This window comes from Geospiza fortis, unplaced genomic scaffold, assembly GCF_000277835.1.
Source record: "Geospiza fortis unplaced genomic scaffold, GeoFor_1.0 scaffold171, whole genome shotgun sequence".
NCBI lineage: Eukaryota > Metazoa > Chordata > Aves > Passeriformes > Thraupidae > Geospiza > Geospiza fortis.
In genome coordinates, this window is record NW_005054313.1 from 1,630,407 (window position 1) to 1,640,784 (window position 10,378).

General features: G+C 43.9%; 1 pseudogene; it reads left to right on the top strand.

The window, feature by feature from the left end:
* The first annotated feature begins 184 nt into the window (after positions 1-184).
* Positions 185-10,378, top strand: part of LOC102037654 — a 41,949-nt pseudogene continuing 31,755 nt past the window's right edge.

A 10,378-nucleotide genomic window follows, 5' to 3' on the forward strand; every position in this document is an offset into this window, starting at 1 on the left:
GGGCGGCGGGTACCCGGGGGGATGCGGTGGGATACCCGGGGGGATGCGGTGGGATACCCGGGGGGATGCCGTGGGATACCCGGGGGGATGAATCTGCATCAGGCCACCCGTGCCAGACGGAGGGACCTGGGCCATGCTGTGCGCTCCCTCCTGCCCAAGTTCTCTGCTGGGTGGAGGGCTCGGAATGTCACTGGTTTGCTCCTTCCCTGTCTCCGTCAGGCAGTCCTGGGCGCTGGTGGTGGGGATTCTCAGAGGGGATCGGCTTTCCAGAGCAGAAGATAAGCAGGAGTATCACGGGAGTGGAACTACGGGGTTAGCCGTCACCCAAAGAGATTTCCTCACATAGGACGGCACCTGTTTTACTGTTACTGCTTTCAGTGGATGGATAAAAGGTTCAGTCTTCCCTGAGAATTGCTCGTCTTCTGTTGCTTTGCTCTGCTTTTCCTGTGTGGCTGCTGTGAATCTGAACAGTGCAATGATAATCATACCATAGTCTTTGGCTCACGTGGATGTTGACCAAGCTAACAGAAGTACTCTCTCAAATTAACGTTTTAGCTTTCTACAAAGAGATGGCACTAACATATTCAATGGCTAGAGCACTTCTATCATGCAAAGGGTTATCTAGATCAAAATTAAATCAGCATGCTCTTCATCTAATTGCATGATTCTGCCACGTGCAGCTGTAAAAATAATTGATTGCTTCATTTATCAGGTGTGCCTCATAGTGGATTTAAAGTGGAAGTGTCCAAAGGAATAATTCTTCATCTGGTGGATGAGGTTACAAGTTGGTTACCTGGTGACCTGGTACTGTCACTGCCAGCACAGATTATTTTATGCATCAGGCTGAAGAGTTTAATCTCCTTCCTTGCCCAAGGAAAAAGGTCAGGTGAAAATTGATGGCATGAAATACATTTTTATTAAATATATTTTGTCTTGTCTTTTACATTCTACTTTACTTGTCTTTAAAATTAGTTTTTGTCCCATAAACATAAGGGCTCATATGAGAGCTGAGGCCCTAATTTTATTTTGGGGCTTGAAAGTTTCACCAGAGGCAGCAGTCCTTTGTAGCAGCCTCTGGGATCAGATACTAACAACTGGCATATCCCCAGACTTGGTGATTGTTTGAAGGAAGGGTGTGCACTTGGCCAGAACAATTCAATACTAAAGATGCTGTGTTCATCTAAAAAGTTTTCTTGTTTCCATAGGCAGCCTACTTTGTCTTCACATTGGAGAAGTCATAGGTGGTGTTGACATGAGGGCAGAGGTTTTCTGACCAGAAATATAGTTATTCAAGGAGAAATGGAAGACAATGTTATGGACAATATCAACATCAGTTTTTTTATACATTTGGAGGGCATATTAAAGTGAGTAATTTTGAATACTTTTGCTTGTAGGTAGTTTCTGATAATTCCTTTCCTGGTTTGTAAACAAGTGATATATAGCGTCAAATTACCATTGTGTGGGGGGGAAAAAAGTATGTTTGTCTATGAAAAAGGGGGAAATTTGTTAGCCTGTCTTGCAAAACTAGACTTGCAACGAGAATTTTCTTCACTATGTCTGCAATAACATGTCCTCCTAGGGGATTCCCTTGGAGGGGATCCTTTGGCAGCACTGCTGTCAGTAGAACCCATGCAGAGCTAGCTCATGAAATGTCTCTGAAGGAATTGTGGTTCCTGCAGAGCAAACCTGCTGCCTCCCTGGCTCAGAGAAGTGCTGGCTCTCACCCTGTTGTGCTTTGCCTCTCAGTAGTCTCACATGTCCTGGGTGCAGTCCTGCTGTTTGCAGGGGCTTTGTGTGAAGTTTCTCCTGCACCAGGTGGTGGAAACTGAGGAGCTGCGCAGGTCTGGGCTAAAATCACTCGACAGTAGAAGCTGCCAGGAAAGGGAGCCTGGTGGCAAATGCTCCCCCTCTCTGCAGTTGGCAGGAGCACCGTGTCTGTCGCTGCTATTGCTAAACTCTGCACATGCTGCCTGGCAGCTGCTCCTTGGCAGCCCCTGCCCGTAGGTGTGCAGCTGCTGGCACATGGCTCTGCAGGTCCTGAGCTGCTCTGCGTGGAAACAGGGAGCTCACACTTCCTCCTGGGACCGTGTTTCACTCTGCAAAAGTATTGCCTAATGAGAGAGGAAAAAAAGCCCAAACCCGTTTTTCTTTTTGTGTGTGTTTCCATTGTAATGCCTTACCTGGATGTGCATTTGTCTCAACAGATCCTAAGGAATTTTAGCTCTGTTCACATGTCAGGAGTGGAACTGAAAAAACATGGGGCAAAAAGTCCTGGGCAGTTATCCTGTGCATTTTCACCTGGCTGAGGATGTGGATGAGAGAGGGGGATATGAACATCCAATGCACCTCAATAACCTGGCTATCACCACTGCTCCTCAGGGTGGAACCCATGGCCTTCTGGTAGGACACACATTTTATTAGTAACAAGTTCAGTTCTTTGCATAGCCAGGACTAAATAGCAAGAGCCATCTGTGACACAAAGATAAACCAGAATACTGAAATAAAGCATCTTTTTCCCAAGAAATGTCCTGACTTCACCTTTGTTTGAGTTAGGACTGTTCCTCTGGTAGTGCAGCTGTTTGAAATAAATGTCAGGTTCTCAGCACAGCCTAATTAATATGATCAGATCAGATATAGTGTGATCAGATACAGGGAAATCTTTGCCATGGTAATTCTGGACAGTTTGTGATAATGGGAACTTTCATTTAAAATTAAAGCAGTGAAGTATAAATGGAGCTGACTGAAGCAATGGACATTAATTTGCAATGAGATAAAAAAGACAGGCCTTGTTCAAGTCAGGGTAACATGAAATATATCCCAAAATTTTCATGTGACAAAGGGAATGAAATATGAACAGAACTGACCCAAATAGTCACTTCAGTGCCAGGATAGTCCCCAGGAACTTGGCTTTGACCTAGATCCTCACAAGGGCATTCTGAACTTAGGAATAAAGGTCACAACAAAAGCCATACGTGTCCCAGCTGGAGAAGAGAGATTCCTGCTCCAGTCCCAACATGTCCAGTTGCTGTGTGCTCTGCAGGACCCTGAGTGATATTTTGGTGTCTGTGAGCATTTCCTCATTCACTGGGTGGGTGCTCAGGCTGACACTCCCTGACCTCCTGTGTTTTTCCTGGCAAGTTTTTCTCAGTCCTGTAAGGACTGAAAAAGCTGTGTAAGACACAAAATGGAAATGTGCTCCATGTGTGAAAGGGTCCCCTGAAAGAATGTATTCATGAAAATGTGACATAGAACCTGTACAACACAGGAACACTCTTCATGTATTCTAAACTTGATTTATATTGTTCAGATCACTCACAATTTTTTGATTGCCTTCTCATATTTGTGATTTTCTCTGTCTGTAGAGCCTAATTCTGTGTACAGAGTCCTTAGGTTGACAGGAGTTTTGTCCAGTATGTGTGGATGTAGTTTAGCTTTCTTTCTTCTGCTTGGATATTAAAGCTCTGGAATTGAAGTAATGTGTCTGGGATGAAAAAAAAGAGCTTTATGCTAATAATGGTCCTTAGAAGAACGATGCATGGTCTTGCTCTTTATCAGAAGGGAGGCACTCGAGGGTTTATCTGCATATGTGGGGTGCAATAGAGCAATCAATAATCCAAGTGAGATCCAGCCCTGGCCATGTGACCCTGGGCTTGGAGTACTTGAATCAGTGAGATGATTTTATAGCAAAGATTAAATATGTGATTCTTTGAAAGACTCACGTGGCTTTGATCTGTAGTCATTAAAATGAAGAGTAGTTAAAATGTAATAAGCAGCTTTGCCTTAAAAGAATTTAAAATAATTTGCAGTTCCAGGGAGCAGCATGTGTATCAGAGCAAGGCAGTTAAATAACACAGACAGGCACCTGCTTCAGCTTCAGATCATGAAATTCCAGCCCTTGAGGCAAAGCAAACCAGAGAGGAGGTTTCCCCCCCTCCCATCCTGAGGTTTTAGAGCATGTAATTTTAGATGTACATTGCCAGAGTGGTTTGTGCTGCACTGTGTGTGGGTCATGCAGAGCTGTCTGCACTCCCCTTCTCCATCTGCTGCTCTGTGCCAGGCTCGTGCAGCAGCTTGTGTTCCTGGGGAGCTGGGAGCAGGCTGGGCTGTGCCCAGAGCTGGGCACATGTCAGGCGTGTGCAGCCTGTGAGTCTGTCCTGGCCAATGGTGCAGGGCAGAAAGGTCACCAATATTGTGTTGCTGGACTATTTATAATTCAGTGTTTAGAGGTGTCTTAATCATCTGGTATTGGCCACAGTGTTTCGTGTGCCAGCATGAAACCCTGGTGCTGGGGACATACAGTAAAATGCCACTGTGACACTGCTGCAGGTGGGTGCCTTTCCAGGCTTGGGTTTTCTATCAGTGATATGCTGGAATTGATCAGTTATTGGGGTTTTGTTCTGATGGCATGGACCCTTATCTCTGAGCACTAATGTAAGTGATCTTTAAATCACATTAGTCCTGGTCACGAGAGTGATCTCTGCAGTTTCGTCTGTGTGACTTTTCAGGGCTGCCATGCAAGCCTGAAGCTGGGACTGGTCATATTAATTGAAGCTAAGATCTGGTTTTGGATACAAGTCTGGCTTTTCATGCAGCCCTTTGAAGCACAATTAGCCAAACTGCAGCTAAATGCAGAAGAATGAAACCCTACAATTGAAATGCTGTTTAGAACAATGAGCAGTTTGTTGCTGCACTTTTCTCTCCAAAGTTAGTCTTGCATGGCCTCCTCCTGCCCATCATTTGGGAGGGTGGAAGTGGCCAGGCTCACTGATCTTAGCAGGCTGGCAGGCACGCTTGCATTTTCGTCTAAATCCATTTCCTATTTGTGTTTCCAAGCCTCAGCTGGCTGGGAGGGACACACTCAGTGTCAGCTCTCTCTTACCCTCCCTGTGACTCACTCCAAGGTGCTGCACCCATCTGTAGGGTCCTGGTGGATTTCCAACACTCAGTCAGGGGGAACTGGCTACCTGTGTACCTCAGTTTGTTGTGCCTCATGTTTAACTCTCTTTTGGACACTCAGTGAGGCAGAAACAAGAGCAGCAGATGACAAGTTTGAGGGGTGACTGCCAGGAAAACAATGAAATCCAGCAGAGCTATACCTATGGGGACTATAGTGTTTGTGACTCCAGATGTTATGTACAGTTGCAGCCCATCAAGGGGAAATTACAGGATATGATTCCACGAAATGGATTTATTTCAAGTATCCCTCTGTATACAAAAATAACCAAGTAGGTTAATATTAGTTAATCTTGCAGTCTTGCACAGACATAACTGACGTCAACAGGAATTTTGTATGCCTGAAGAGGGAATATAAATGCTGACAGGGATCATTTGAGTACAAAATTAAGGTTTCTGGAAGATTTAGTAACAAATAGCTGGTATTTTAACTACCCTGATTTAGTATTTACATTTAAAAGAAGGATTTCTGAATTTATCTTCATAAGACTGTACATCAAAGGAGGCTTGTGCTAAGCCCTTTTGGTCAAATTAGGGTTTAATGCAATATCCCTGGGCATGTCAATTAATATTAAACAGACTGAAATAGGAAAATACCATCTCTACCCAAGATGATCATTACAGGAGTGTCCCTGCACCTTCTGAGAACGGAGGTGAAAGAATGTGAATCTCGTTAATATAAATGACTTTGCATGGTGCATTTAAAAAAATATCTTATTTAATTTTGGAAATGTTGCAGTCATAAAAATTTCTAGATTAACCATGCTGATTTGTTGGTTTATCATGTGAGACACACTTATCTTTATGCATCTTTATGTAGACATTTACTCCATGACACTGAATTGAATATTCTCTCTGAGAGCTGAGGGCATTTTTAAATCCAGTATTTTGCAATTTTCCCTTAATTATGCATGTAATCTTCCTCAGAGTAGTTTTAAGATCAGTGCACAGTGATGCACACTGCCTGTAGCTCCAGTCAGCTCCAGGGCTGATGGAGGCACCTCTCAGTGATAGAGGGTTAGCAATGTTTTTATACATGATCTTTATTAATTAAGATGTTATCCAATGAAGCAAGACAACAGATGACAATGCTGTCATAGTTCTATCTGGCTTCTGTGTGTACCACTACTGAGCTTCCCTCTGAAGAAAAACTCCTTACTGGGACAAACATCTACGTTATATCTCCTTAATCTTCTTCTTAATGGGCCACTTGTGGCTTGCAAGGATATTTGGGTTGTTTTTTCATGTAGAAGCTTCATAAATTCATAGAGAATCCCTAACTCCTGCCATTGCCCCTAAAGTTTCAAAAAACAGACCAGAAGTTTCATTTCCAGACATTTTCCAAAGCTTCTTAACTTGAAAAACGCCCCCTAACCCTTGGATTTCCTTCAGCTGCATTGAACAGAGCATGGATTTTGTGTTAATGTTCACATATAATTTACAATAGGTTCAGCATGTGGCTCCATAAATGACCATGTCTGACATTACTAGATGGTTTATTTTCCTTAAAGAGTGTCATTAAAAGGTTGTGTGGAGTTTTAAAGTCAATAGGAGAGTTGTGGCTCAAGTCCAGGGCAGTGCTATGAAAATGTATCCCTTCCTGTTTGGTAACTGCTCAGGATCATTTTGATTTTGATTTTTCAGGGCTGTCAGCACGTTCTGGATTGCAAATCCAAACAACAACTTAATAGAGAATGCAGTGGCTGCTGCTCAGGTAAAACCATTTAATGGCAGAGCTGTGCTTTGCCTCCACTTCCCAAATATTCTACATTTATTTATTGATGTCAGGAGCAATAAGTTTTTACTAAGACATAGAATTTGGATATGTATTTCTGCTCTCTTTGTTTCTGTTAAGAACAAATATTTGCCTACACTTCTCCACTGATTTCTCTTACAATTATGCCTGGAACTGGTGTGTGATAGCTCTTAGAAAATATTGATTTTTATTTGTAGTTAATAGTTAAATTATTAACTATTAACTAATTAACTATTAAATAACTAACTAAATAACTATTAAATTATTAACTAATAATAAAATTTTATATTTCTATATATGAATACATGCTCTCCCCTTATTATAATCTCTTATGTTTACCCAAAACATGTTTGTGCTTTATATACCTGTACAGACCTGACTGTTTTCTATAAACCACCTGAATTTCACCCACAATAAATGCATTTTTACAACCCTTGTGTGTGCCCTGGGGACCCACTGTGCCTGCCAAAGGCTGAGCTGGGAGGTGCAGGAGCTGTGGGCTGCTGGTGTCCCCCAGGAGCCGCACGTTGGACAGGCTCAGGTTGGAAATCTGGCCAGCACAGTGTGAAAAGCTGCACTCCAGGGTAGCCTGCACCACTGATGGCAGTGCCCCATCTCTCACACCTCCCTCTGTCTTTTAGGATGTTGGGATATGGTGCCTCTTCCACTGGGTCCTCACCAGGCAGTCTGAGGGGAAATATCCAGAGGGACAGGCTGAACACATCCCCTGGGAGTGCTTTACAGCAGAGCCCCCTCCAGTTTCAAGGCAAGTGATGGTTTTTATGTTTCTGTCAATATGATAGCATGGCACTGACTGTGTGTGCTGCTCTGGGATGCTTGTGGGTGTCTCACATTTTGATTTTTTTAACACTGTATCAAGACACAATCAACTTTTGAGGGCCCTGTTTGTTCTAAATATTGAAGAGGGAGCTGAGGGGAGTAGAGGGCCCATTCCAGGAGCTTCAGTTGGGTGGCTGTGTTAGAGGGAATGTCCCAGGCTGTGGGCACACCTACTCTAAGTGAGATTTAAGGACAGACAGGCAGCACTCCCAGCACTGCTGTTGACCACAATGATGCCAGGATGTAAAGGGATGGGGGAAAGTAATCTGTGCCAACAACTGCTCATCACCTCTGGAAGATGAGAGCAAAAATTCAAGGGTAGTTCCAAGAAAAACACTTTCCCCCAAATATGCTGTTGACACAAAAACATAACCTGTAAGGCATAAAAAACATTTTAAACTTATTTCTAAATATTCTCAATAGAAATTGGTTTTGTTTGCTGTGCTTTGTATGTTTTACCTCTTGGTCCATGCTGCTCTAGCCCAAAGCCTGTGAGTTGGCTGCAGCAGCTCATGTTCTCTTTTGCCTGTCGGGGGACTCGTCACTCGTTATTTAAAGCCTTAATTCTTAACAACACTCTTTTTCCAAAAAGTTATCAAGAGCTTGGCAAGGTCCCTCATTGCTTTCTGCGAGGGAGGGAGAGTGGGAGTTCAGAGCCTTGCTCTGGGTCAGAAGAGAGCCCAAGATGCTGATGGATAACATCTGGCATTCTGTCCTGAATTCAGCGTGCTACATCCTGCGCTCATGTCCTGCTGAGCAGTGCCAGGAGACCCAAAGGGAAGGGAGAGCCCTGGCTGCTGCTGCTCCTGTGCCTGCACGCTCTGGCTGCCCGCAGGCATTGATAAAATCTCCCATCTTTGGTCCCTGTTGAGCGATCTGGTCAAGTAATTGGAGGCGTGTGCATTTCCAGGCTGGTTTGTTTATTGGAAAAGGAGTAAAGACAACGAGAGCCTGAAGATCCCAGGGAGGATCTCACTGTGGGTAATGCCAGGTGAGCACACGCTGCATGGCTCGGTGTTTTGGACAGTTGTACTGCATCTTGGCTTCTGCACTGCATTTAGCAGATCATTAATGCCTCGTTATGGCTGGAGCATCTGAAAAAAAAGCACTAGCTTTCTCTGATGTGCAGAGGCAACTATTGCATAGCTATGCACTGGACTGTTTGTGTTATTGCTGGCCAAAAAGGACACCCATGCACTTGGGGTTGTGAGGACTAAGCAGTGAAGCATGTGGAAGGGGATCCAGATCCCACTGGTGCATTAGTGGTTTGTAAACTCTAATATTTATCACTAATTGCTCAGAAGAACTTACATCTGAAAGGTGATGTAAGAGGCTGCTGAGACTGCTCTGGGATTAATGAGGAAAATAAATAGCCTCAAAGGTTTTTGTCAGCTGCCTCTTGCAGAGTGGAAGCAGGTAAATTAAGGCCATTTTGGGTCTGTGTGAGGAAGTTGAGAGAAATCAGCTGCTGCTCCTGGTCAAGCCTTGGCTTTTTGTCTCCTCCATCATACCCTGTCAATATGATGTTCCCATAAGGCTGAAAGGAAAGGATGTCTGTGTGTCCCTTGTGACACTTCCCTGCCAGGGCCACCCCCTTGGGCATCAAGGAGAAATGTGCCTTTGTACCTCAGCTGGGAGAAGCAGGAGGTGAGGGTAGACTTAGAAAAAGTAATGGTCATTCTTTTCCCAAACACAGCACAAATCTACCATTAACAGCCACTGTGGCAAGAAAGAGCCTGTGAGCAATTTAGGTGCACCCAGCTCCCAGGGAGAATCTTTTTGCTTTCAGCAGCTTCTCCTTCAGCAGCCAAAGAAGCATTGCTGTACATGCAAGGAGAGCTGTACATGCAAGGAGAGCAGCTCCAATTACTCTGTTAGCTTTGCTGAATGAGATTCCTGAAAGTGTCTAATTGATTTTCCAACATCAACAGAGGGATTCTCACTGGGCCCTCTAAGGACATCTACAAAAGGATCGGAGTGACTTGGGAAAAATGTTTTCTATGCCTCTAAATCACATTGAATCAAATTAAAGAGCAGCTCTGGGCCCATTGGTGTCTAGTGAGAAGTCACCTGCTCACTTCACCTGGGCCAGAATTTCATCCTTATGAATGTTTCTTGTTTTCTGCTTTACACCAAAGCTCAACAGTGAAATCAGGCTAATATCCTGACTCTGATTCAGGACATATCACCTCCTTAGACCCACCATGCCAATAACTGGACAACAAAAAAGATCTACTGGGTATTACTGCCTCTGTCTGCAATTGATTCTTGTGTCCCTTGTGGTGCATTAACTAAGATTCTTTCTTCAGGTTTTGCCCACATCAAGATGCTGATCCTGAAAAGCCTCGAGTTCCTGCCGTGACTGATGCTGTTATTGCTCTTAAAAATAATGACCACAGGGCCTGGGCTGGGGATGGTGACATTATTTTCTGCAACTCAAGGTAGGTTATTACTGTTATATCATTCCCCCCACAGCAGGCATAAATAGGTCTGTAGGCCAAATTCACTGCAGACATTCCTCATCATTTACACCCTTGTGTTTCCTCTGTCCCAGGTTTTCAGACAATGGAATTGGACTCACTCTGGAAAGGTAATTCCTTAAAATGGGTCTTCTATCCATTTTTCCCTGCAGTGTAACATGCTCAAGAATGGAAACTGAGACATTCCCCTGCTAATTAGTGTAAGACAGGAGAAAAGCTTCCATTTCCCCTCTGGACCACATCAACTTTTCCCTGGGCAGCCATAAATACAAGAGGAAATTTAGCCTTTCATTCTCTTTGCCTCAGCATGCCTGGGGAATACATGATAATTGCTGAATATTTCCTGCTG